The following is a 10,631-nucleotide window of genomic DNA, read 5'->3' as shown; positions in this document are numbered from 1 at the left end:
AGCTGATGATACTAAGTGAAGTAAGTCAGACAAAGACAAATACATGAAATCACTTATTAGTGGAAAGTTAAAAATACTAAGCAAATTCCCTGGTGGTCTTTTGGTTAGGATTTGGTGTTTTCACAACCGTAGCCCAGGTTCATCCCTGGTTGGGAAAACTGAGAGCTCACAAATGGCTTAGCATGACCAAAAGGAAAAAAAAAAAAAAAAAAGAGTTCAAATGAACTTATTTACAAAACAGAAATACTTACAGAAAACAACCTTATTGTTACCAAAGTGGGGAGGGATAAATTAGTATGGGATTAACTGATGCATACTGCTATACATAAAATAAACAACAAGGACCTACCATATACTACAGGGGATAGTATTCAAAATTTTTAACCTGTGATGGAAAAAAATTAAAAAGAATATAGATATATACAAAAATACATGTATAACTGAATCACTTTGCTGTACACCTGAAACTAACAGAGTATTGCAAGTCAACTTTGCTTTAATAAAACAAAAAAGAGTAGTCACTGCCTAATTAAGATAAACCTGCTGCGATCAAAGGTGAGTTGATGCTGGAGAAGGAGGGCTAGAGACCATCACCAGGAAGAAACTTCCTGCTGGGGCAGCAGACCCTGGGCAGGGCGATAGAGGAGCCCTTGCTACCTCTTCTGGACCCCAGCAGTCCTAACTCTTGGCCTTTTTCCATTTTCAACTCTTCTCTATTCCTGGTCTCTCATTGCTCATTCCCATGCCTCTCCTGTTATTCTGCCCCCAGTGTCTTCTTTAGTCCAAAATAAGTGGTTTCTCCCCACACCCGCACCCCCCAGTTGAGGCTCCTTCCTACTCTCTCTCCATCTACCACCAGCATGCATCCCTCCCCTGCTGTGCTCACTGCAGAAACACCAAATTCCTAATACTCAGCTCCATCAGTTTTATTTTGCAATCTTACCCTCTAGCAAGTTGCCTCTGGGGTTTGGCCACTCACGTGTCCCTGGTCCCTGCAGTGCTCTGGGGTGCCAAATTGGGGCCTACTTCAGACGCTCATAGATCTGGGTGAGCACTTCCAGATTCATCTCCAGCTTCTGGGCCCATTCCCTCCGTCTCTCAGCAGACTCTGTCTTTGCCCCACCCTGCAAGTCCTGTGAATCTTTCATCAGGGACCATATGTCGAACGGGAGGAACAAATCTGCAGAGACTCCACCATACATGCGGGCTCCTCTGGTCATTGCAAGAGTTGTGCCTCCAAAAGCTGCTCTCACCAGCTGGGTGCTTTGGCCAGAGACTCACCCAGCTACTAACTGAGGGTTGCTTTTGGCCATCCTGATGGCACGGATATGCTTCCTAAAATCTTTCGCTTTGTAGAGACTTTTCACTGGAAATCTTCTGGGCTATGCTGCAGAAATCAAGTTGGGCCCCTACTGATGACATGTTTATGAGTTCCACGATGCTGGTGGACATGCCTGTCACAGCAGCTGCTGCTCCCAGCCCTAATCTAGTGGCTGAGAGTCCCAGCCTGACGCCCACTGTAAAGGGTGCCAGAACCAGGCCAAGGATGGTCAGGAAGCCAGATGCAATGCTGATGGAGGAGGCTACCACATTGGAGATGGTGCAGTCCCTGTGCATCTTGTCAGCATTGTCTGCGAGCTCACACAGCTTGTTTATGCTCTTCTCCAGCTCCCCTTTAATCTGAGGAAACTCTTCTAGAAACCTCTTCCTGTCTGGTTGGTCCAGATATTCACGTAGTACAACTGCCTCTTCCCTGCAGCAATGAACATCAAAGGATGAAGAAGGACAATTTGCTTGTCTGTAAAATAGGCTCAACAAGATCTACCTTGCATAAAACACAGAGATTATGAATTAAGTGGAAAATTTATTGTATAAATTAAATGGAAATAGTTTTGCAAATTAAAAAAATTTTTCAGCATTGAACCGATGTTTGGACATTGTTGATGCTCCATGTACTTATTCAATCATGGAAAAAATAAGTAAAGGATCTTAGGATACTCTTGACTTCAGAGAGGCATTTGACAAAGATGTCTCAGAGGCAGGTCAACACCAACACTTACAAAGAGTTGGTAGAGTAGGTACTCCACAGATAAACTAAGAGAAATGGGATGAGAGCAGAAAACCTTCATTCAAGGGCCTCAGCATGTGATGAGGAGTCAACCTGTTCTTTGCCCTTGGCCACTGGGAAGTGGTTCCTAAGCCTCTAGAATAGTCTGGCTGATATGAGTGTCCTCTCTGCCTGGGTCTCTGGCCACTGGACAGTCTGACAAAGTGACATAATGGGGCCTTGTGTCACGTGGTATCAGTTCGGACCTGTGGAGGAGCTGGACTCTAGGGCAACTGTCTAGGGAGGGGCTGGAGATGACAGGTCACAGTAATTTGTTTTTAAACAGGGTGAGCATCCCTGGCGGGCAGTGCTCTGTGTGTCCTGCCACACACTGAATCTAGGAGAGTAACTCGTCCTGAGGACAATGGAAGCTTCATGTGTGAAACCCACCCAGACTGCCCTATGGCTGATGGGAACCCAAGCCTGTCCTGTTATAAACTGGAATCATGAAGCTTTCAGTGATCTCTGAGCATCCTTCTAGGGAAAACTCAAACCTGAGGGTGGTTTTTTGGACCCCAGAAATTGATCGTTGGTGTCAAATGTAAGGACAGTCTGGGGGACTGTGCCCTCTGATTTTGCAGACTGGCTACTTCAGTGTATGTAGATTTTTTTTATTTTAAATCAAAACTTAGAGCTAGAAGGACCCTTAATGATCATTTTGCCTGGCATCTGCTCTCCCCCAAGCGTGAAAACCTTGGCTTTCACAGAAGGTCACTGGGTCCACCCACTGCCCCAACTGACAGGGAAGCCGGGGATGTGCTCTGAGTCCTGGTTCCCCATGGCTCTCCAGCCCACCTCACTGACTCTTGACCCCTCACCCAGCTCCCTGACCTCTCAGGGGTCACCAGCCTGCCACCTTAGCTGTAACTCGTCCTGAGAACAATGGAACCTTCATGTGTGAAACCCGTCTAGACTCTGTCTTGTGGCTAATGGGAATCTGAATCCTGCTCTGCATTAACTCTAACTGGAATTCTGACAACTTCCAGTGCTCAGCACCCCTGACCTCACAGGTGTCACCAGCCTAACTCACACTTTACCTGTGACAGCTTCACCTGACTGCACCCCAAGACCACGTGCAACTTTGTGGAACCTCTAAAGATTCAAGAGTCTTGAGGAAACACTCATCTGAATGGCTGAGCCTGAGGAGACCAGCACTTGCAAGGCTGGTGGAGGAAGTGTTTTCCTCTTGATTGGGGATGCGTGAGGCTCCTCGGAATCCCTCCAATGACACACAGTCACAGCCACTCACTGTGACCCTGGAGGCTCCCTGAGCCACACGGCCTTCCCACTGTCAGGGGGACTCCACGTAGACTAGAAGAGGGTCCCAGATGGAGTGAGAACCCAGGTCCCAGGCAGGGTGTGGAGGACACGACCACCACAGGACCCTCCACCCAGGGCCCTCTAGCCCAGCATGAGGGGATCCCATCAGGGAGGAAAGAAATGTCCCCACTCCCACTCCTGGAACCTCTGCTAGGGTCACACCCTTCAGTTCTGTGTCCTCGGGGCCTTCAGGTCTGTGTCCTCAGGGCCCACTCTCCTCACTCTAGTCCTGGCCCTGCTGCCCAAGCCTGCCTACTAGTCCTCCAGCCTGGACCCTCTGCTCCACCCTGACCCCTGGGTCTGACCCTGGTCCAGGCCTCCCTGGTCCTTATGATTGTACTTTGTCCTCCATGTCTGACCCTGCAGTTCACTCTGAGGCCATCACCATAGTCCATCAGATTGAACTGCTATTCCCATTGAACACAGGACAGATCTGAGACTCCAAGATAAGCCCAGAGCCCCAGAGCTGGGTAGGACTAGAGCCAGGACCCCACCAGCTCCATCCAATTCCTCTCCAGCCTCTCTGTCTTATCGGCCAGCAGGATCCTGCGGGGTTGATACAGTTCCTAATCAAAGGGCTCAAGTCAGAATCCTTGGGAATGCAAAATGATGTTGATGTCCGGATTTCCTGACTTTTCACAAAGGAAGTTCTACCTGGTTCTCATCTCCTGGAAGAAGGCCATTGACCCCTGATTCTTCCCAACAAGGTTATTTTAAAAGTTAACATGAATTGAGCACATACTCTGTGTCAGCCATCATGCAAAGCACTTTGCATGCATGATCTCAGTGTCCTCTCAGTAAAACGAACGGATGAAGAAAGTAACAGCAAGAAGATCAGTAACTTGTCCAAGGCCACGTAACCTGCTCCTTCCTTACAGGTTTCATCTCTTCTTAGTCTGAGGCCATTCACTGGCAGTGAATGACATGGAGGAAACATTCTTCATGGATTCTTGAGAAGGAAAATTCTCAACCCCACCACACCATATGATCCTGCCAGGAGGAGGTGTGCCTGCCAGGAGGAAACCAGCCTGGGGCCTGAGGATCTGGATGACCTTCCTGGTACACCTGCGCAGTTTACCTGGGCAAATTGACCTCAGCCACAAAACTCTCCCAGGCTTTGTCTTGAGCAAGCAGTTGTTGCAGTTTTTCCCTCACTCTGTTGAGCAAAAATATTCTGAGTGCTAGACAGAAAAAAAGAAAATTGGAGAAATTATGGTGGAAGGTAAATGGTACTGAGGTTCAAGTGATTAAAGTTCATCTTTCTGAGCAGCGATGACCTGGGATACTCTTGGTGGAATCACCTGGGGTTACAGATGGAATTGTTTCCCCCCACCCCTCAATTTATATGTTGAAGCTTTAAACCCCTGGTGACTGTATTTGAAGATAGGGCCTTTAAGGAGGTAATTATGGTAAAATGAGGTCATAAGTATGGGGCCCTAATCCAATAAGCTTGGTGTCCTTATCAGAAGAGACACCAGATCTCTCTCTCTCCTCTCTTTCCTGCAACATGAAGTGTTCTTAGTTTTCCTCTTTTTCCTGGGTCACTGAGGGAGAAAGGAACCTAGGGCTCACTTGGAGGGAAGCCAGAACACTAAATCTGTGTATTGATTGATTGGGGAGGGGGTGGGCAGCGGTAATAACTGAGCACCTGGGGATCTGCAGGGATATTTGAGATCAAAAGGACCTGTGTGAGGCAATCACTTGGTAAGCAGGTGCTTATATATGGGAGTACTGTACAGGTGCCCTAACACAACTAGGGGAAGGGGTGTTTCTGGGGGAGGGGAGAAATTTCCAGCTGGAACTAACATATTCCAGGTAGAGGGGACAGTACCAAACCTAAGCAGAACCTACTGTGTGGCAGGCACTGGCCCAGGTCATGAACACACATTCCATTTCATCCTCATAACAATAAAGGGATATATTATTCCCACTATATAGGTGAGGTCAGATAACTGTGCTCCAGGTCACACAGGTGGGAGGCAGAAAAGACCAGATGGGGGTTCAGGATCCTCTGACCCATGCAGAGCAGCTGGGTAGATGGCAGGGAAAGAGTTGGAGGAAAGGTCTCTGTGTTGACGCCCCAGGGTCTGGGAGCAGGGAGAGGGCAGGAGAAGCTCCAGAGACCCTGGGGGACCTCCTCTCCCTGCCCCGTCTGGCCTTTGGGACTTCCTCTGCTGTCCCCCTCCCCATGGGCTGTCCTGGCCTCATTTCTGAGTCACTTGTTATAGGGCAGTGGGGGAGGAAGTGATCACCTTGAAAGTGGCTCCCCAAGGAGAGGACTGGGAAAGAGGATCTGTGGACACATCCCCATTGGGGGAACTTCACGTGGCCCCTCTGGGGGGGCTCCAGGATGCATATCCGTCCCCTTCTTGGTTCCTGATTCCTCTGCATGTTAACTCTGCCTGGAGCCACCACCCTCAATTCTAGGTCACAAGTAGGAACCGTCCAAAGAGGTAGCCGATTACTTGGGGGGTAGATGTTAAAGCTCATGGTGGCAGCAGCAGGGTTTCACAGGTGTCCCTTCAGCTCTTTGTCTGAATCAGGCTTGAAGGAGGTGTGGCTTCACCCTTGGGGATGAGAAAACGGATGGTGGGCTCCATCACCAGCGAGCAGTGGCTGCAGAGAGCAGTGAGGGGCAATGTCTCTGGTGGGTTCCCCTGGGACGGCCACCAGTGCCACAAGGGACTTAACCCAGCATGGTTCTCTGTCTCCTGGGCTCTGCTGGCCACTAGTTAAGGAAAGTCACTCACCTCCCACCAGCTCCCTCCAAGTCAGAGTCCTGTTGGGGCACAAGGAGATGGTAATCAGAGAGGAGACAGCCATCTGTGAAGTCACAGGAGCAATAAAATCAAGAACTGATAGGAAGGAATACTCTGGACATTCCATGAGGTTGGGAACATTTTCTTTATTCTTCGGTAATAACTAATACTGATCCAGAGTCTGTGACATGCAGGCTCCTGAAACTCACCTGAACTTCAGTTAGTATAAGTTTTCATGCTGGTGCCAGAGCCTGGACTTGAACTCAAGGCTTTCTCATCCAAATCCCAGGTTTGTGATGACTATGCTCTACTCCCTTTAAAGTGGGCTTCCCAGGTGACCCAGTGGTAAACAATCTGCCTGCCAAGGCAGAAGACGCAAGAGACTCAGATTGGATACCCGAGTTGAGAACTCATATCCCCTGGAGGAGGAATTGGAACCCACTCCAGTATTGCCTGGACAGAGGAGCCTGGTGGGCTACAGTCCCCAGTTCACAAAAAGGGACTGAGCTTGCACTCCCTTTAATATAGAAAAATATCCGTTTGTGGGTAGCTGTTAGTTGGCAAGCGACTCTTTTTATTCCCAAATGATAACTTCCTTCCTTTGCTTGAGCCTCTGCCTTGATAAAGTTCCTGCTTTATCAGGAACACAGCTCCCACAGCCCACACCCTCCTGGTTTCTGCAAGAGCCTTTATGCCACAAGGGCCTGGAGTCCACCCAGCCCTGCCCTGGATGCTCTGAACCTGGATGGGGCCAAGTCCTCTCTACTGTCCTCTGCTGACTGTTGAACTTTAGCTTGTTTCTAATTGTTTATGTAAATAATAGTGTAAGCAACACTCTTCTTATATAAAACTTTGCTTGCATTCTTTTTTCTATGTCAGATCTTATTATCCCCAAATTAAGTGAAAGGGAATATACTTCCTCAAGGGCAATGAGGTCCTTGTTTCATCTACTCTGATCTCTAATTCTCTTTGGGCTCCTTTCTAGAAAGTTCCATGTGTGTTTCATTGGGAATGGGACTTAATCTTCACCACTCTCTTAGAGGTTTGTACCTTCATCTTGCTTGATGGAAGGAAAACCCAACTCCCAGGCCCCAGAGAGGGAAACGAGGCTCTCAAGGAAAAATGACCAAGACGGAGATGGGAAAGACAACAAAGGACCTAAACCAGAAAGAAACAGGAGTCAAGAAAAGAATTAACAACCAAATGTGCTTAAACACAGACTCTCCAATTAGCATTTCAAATGAAATAGCTACCAGTTAACTCCAACCTTTGTACTGTGTCTATGCTCCCGCAGTTCTCTTTAAGCTGTAATTCTGGAAGCTCTGGCAGCAGCACAAGACACAAATCTCCTAAGAGAGAGATACTATTAAACCTTTTGGTGGTCTTTTTTTCTACAAACAAATGGGCAATTCTTAAGCCTTGTTACCCATTTCGGTTTCCCTGGGGCTCAGTCAGGAAAGAATCCACCTGCAATGAGGGAGATGTGGGTTTGATCCCTGGGTTGGGAAGATCCCCTGGAGGAGGGCATGGTAACCCACTCCAATATTCCGACTTGGCAAACCCCCACGGACAGAGGAGCCTGATGGGCTGCAGTCCGTGGGGTCTCATGGGACCCTGTCTCTTCTCTGCTACTCCTCCTGTCCAGGACCGGCAGGGCAACCTCTGCCCTCCTGGATACAGCCTGGCTAAAATATGAGGTGTTCAGTTCAGTTCAGTCACTCAGTTGTGTCCGACTTTTTGCAGCCCCATGAATCCCAGCATGCCAGGCCTCCCCGTCCATCACCAACTCCCAGGGTTCACTCAAACTCATGTCCATCGAGTCACTGATGCCATCCAGCCATCTCATCCTCGGTCGTCCCCTTCTTCTCCTGCCCCCAATCCCTCCCAGCATCAGAGTCTTTTCCAATGAGACAACTCTTCGCATGATGTGGCCAAAGTACTAGAGTTTCAGCTTTAGCATCAGTCCTTCCAAAGAAATGCAAGGGCTGATCTCCTTCAGAATGGACTGGTTGGATATCCTTGCAGTCCAAGGGACTCTCAAGAGTCTTCTCCAACACCACAGTTCAAAAGCATCAATTCTTTGGTGCTCAGCTTTCTTCACAGTCCAGCTCTCACATCCTTACATGGCCACTGGAAAAACCATAGCCTTGACTAGATGGACCTTTGTTGACAAAGTAATATCTCTGTTTTTGTTTTTTTTTTAATTTTTTCTTTTATTTTTACTTTATTTTACTTTATAATACTGTATTGGTTTTGCCATACATTGACATGACTCCACCACCAGTGTACATGCGATCCCAAACATGAACCCCCCTCCCACCTCCCTCCCCACAACAGCCCTCCGGGTCATCTCTGTGCACCAGCCCCAAGCATGCTGTATCCTGCATTGGACATAGACTGGTTATTCGATTCTTACATGATAGTATACATGTTTCAATGCCATTCTCCCAAATCATCCCACCCTCTCCCTCTCCCTCTGAGTCCAAAAGTCTGCTATACACATCTGTGTCTTTTTTGCTGTTTTGCATACAGGGTCATCATTGCCATCTTTCTAAATTCCATATATATGTGTTAGTATACTGTATTGGTGTTTTTCTTTCTGGCTTACTTCACTCTGTATAATCGGCTCCAGTTTCATCCATTTCATCAGAACTGATTCAAATGTATTCTTTTTAACTGCTGAGTAATACTCCATTGTGTATATGTACCACAGCTTTCTTATCCATTCATCTGCTGATGGACATCTAGGTTGTTTCCATGTCCTGGCTATTATAAACAGTGCTGCGATGAACATTGGGGTACATGTGTCTCTTTCAATTCTGGTTTCCTCGGTGTGTATGCCCAGTAGTGGGATTGCTGGGTCAATTGGCAGTTCTATTTGCAATTTTTTAAGGAATCTTCACACTGTTTTCCATAGTGGTTGTACTAGTTTGCATTCCCACTGACAGTGTAGGAGGGTTCCCTTTTCTCCACACCCTCTCCAGCATTTATTGCTTGCAGATTTTTGGATCGCAGACATTCTGACTGGTAATATCTCTGCTTTTGAATATGCTATCTAGGTTGGTCATGATTTTCCTTCTAAGGAGTAAGCGTCTTTTAATTTCATGGCTGCAATCATGACCTGCAGTGATTTTGGAGCCTCCCAAAATAGTCTGACACTGTTTCCCCATCTATTTCCCACGAAGTGATGGGACCAGATGCCATGATCTTCATTTTCTGAATATTGAGCTTTAAGCCACCTTTTTCACTCTCCTCTTTCACTTTCATCAAGACACTTTTTTGTTCCTCTTCACTTTCTGCCATAAGGGTGGTGTCATCTGCATATCTGAGGTTATTGATATTTCTTCCAGCAATCTTGATTCCAGCCTGTGCTTCCTCCAGCCCAGCATTTCTCATGATGTACTCTGCATAGAAGTTAAATAAGCAGGGTGACAATATACAGCCTTGATGTACTCCTTTTCCTATTTGGAACCAGTCTGTTGTTCCATGTCCAGTTCTAACTGTTGCTTCCTGACCTGCATATGGATTTCTCAGGAGGCAGGTCAGGTGGTCTGGTATTCCCATCTCTTGAAGAATTTTCCACAGTTTCTTGTGATCCACACAGTCAAAGCCTTTGGCTTAGTCAATAAAGCAGAAATAAATGTGTTTCTGGAACTCTCTTGCTTTTTCCATGATCCAGCAGATGTTGGCAATTTGATCTCTGGTTCCTCTGCCTTTTCTAAAACCAGCTTGAACATCAGGAAGCTCGCGGTTCACGTATTGCTGAAGCATGACTTCGAGAATTCCAAGCATTACTTTACTAGCATGTGAGATGAGTGCAATTGTGCGGTAGTTTGAGCATTCTTTGGCATTGCCTTTCTTTGGGATTGGAATGAAAACTGACCTTTTCCAGTCCCGTGCCCACTGCTGAGTTTTCCAAATTTATTGGCATATTGAGTGCAGCACTTTCACAGCATCATCATTCAGGATTTGAAATAGCTCAACTGGAATTCCATCACCTCCACTAGCTTTGTTCATAGTGATGCTTTCTAAGGCCCACTTGACTTCACATTCCAGGATGTCTGGCTCTAGGTGAGTGATCACATCATCCTGATTATCTGGGTTGTGAAGCTCTTTTTTGTACAGTTCTGTGTATTCTTGTCACCTCTTCTTAATATCTTCTGCTTCTGTTAAGTCCATACCATTTCTGTCCTTTATCGAGCCCATCTTTGCATGAAATGTTCCCTTGGTTGTCTCTAATTTTCTTGAAGAGATCTCTCGTCTTTCCCATTCTGTTGCTTTGCTCTATTTCTTTGCATTGATCGCTGAGGAAGGCTTTCTTATCTCTCCTTGCTATTCTTTGGAACTGTGCATTCAAATGCTTATATCTTTCATTTTCACCTTTGCTTTTCGGTTCTCTTTTTCTCATAGCTATTTGTAATGCCTCCTCAGACAGCCGTTTTGCT

General features: G+C 47.0%; 1 pseudogene; it reads right to left on the bottom strand.

Annotated features, from left to right (window-relative positions):
* On the bottom strand, positions 1,023-4,110 carry LOC102171418 (annotated as a pseudogene).

This window comes from Capra hircus, chromosome 5 (genome assembly GCF_001704415.2).
Source record: "Capra hircus breed San Clemente chromosome 5, ASM170441v1, whole genome shotgun sequence".
NCBI classification, from domain to species: Eukaryota; Metazoa; Chordata; class Mammalia; order Artiodactyla; family Bovidae; genus Capra; species Capra hircus.
This window is presented reverse-complemented; position numbering and strand designations above follow the sequence as displayed.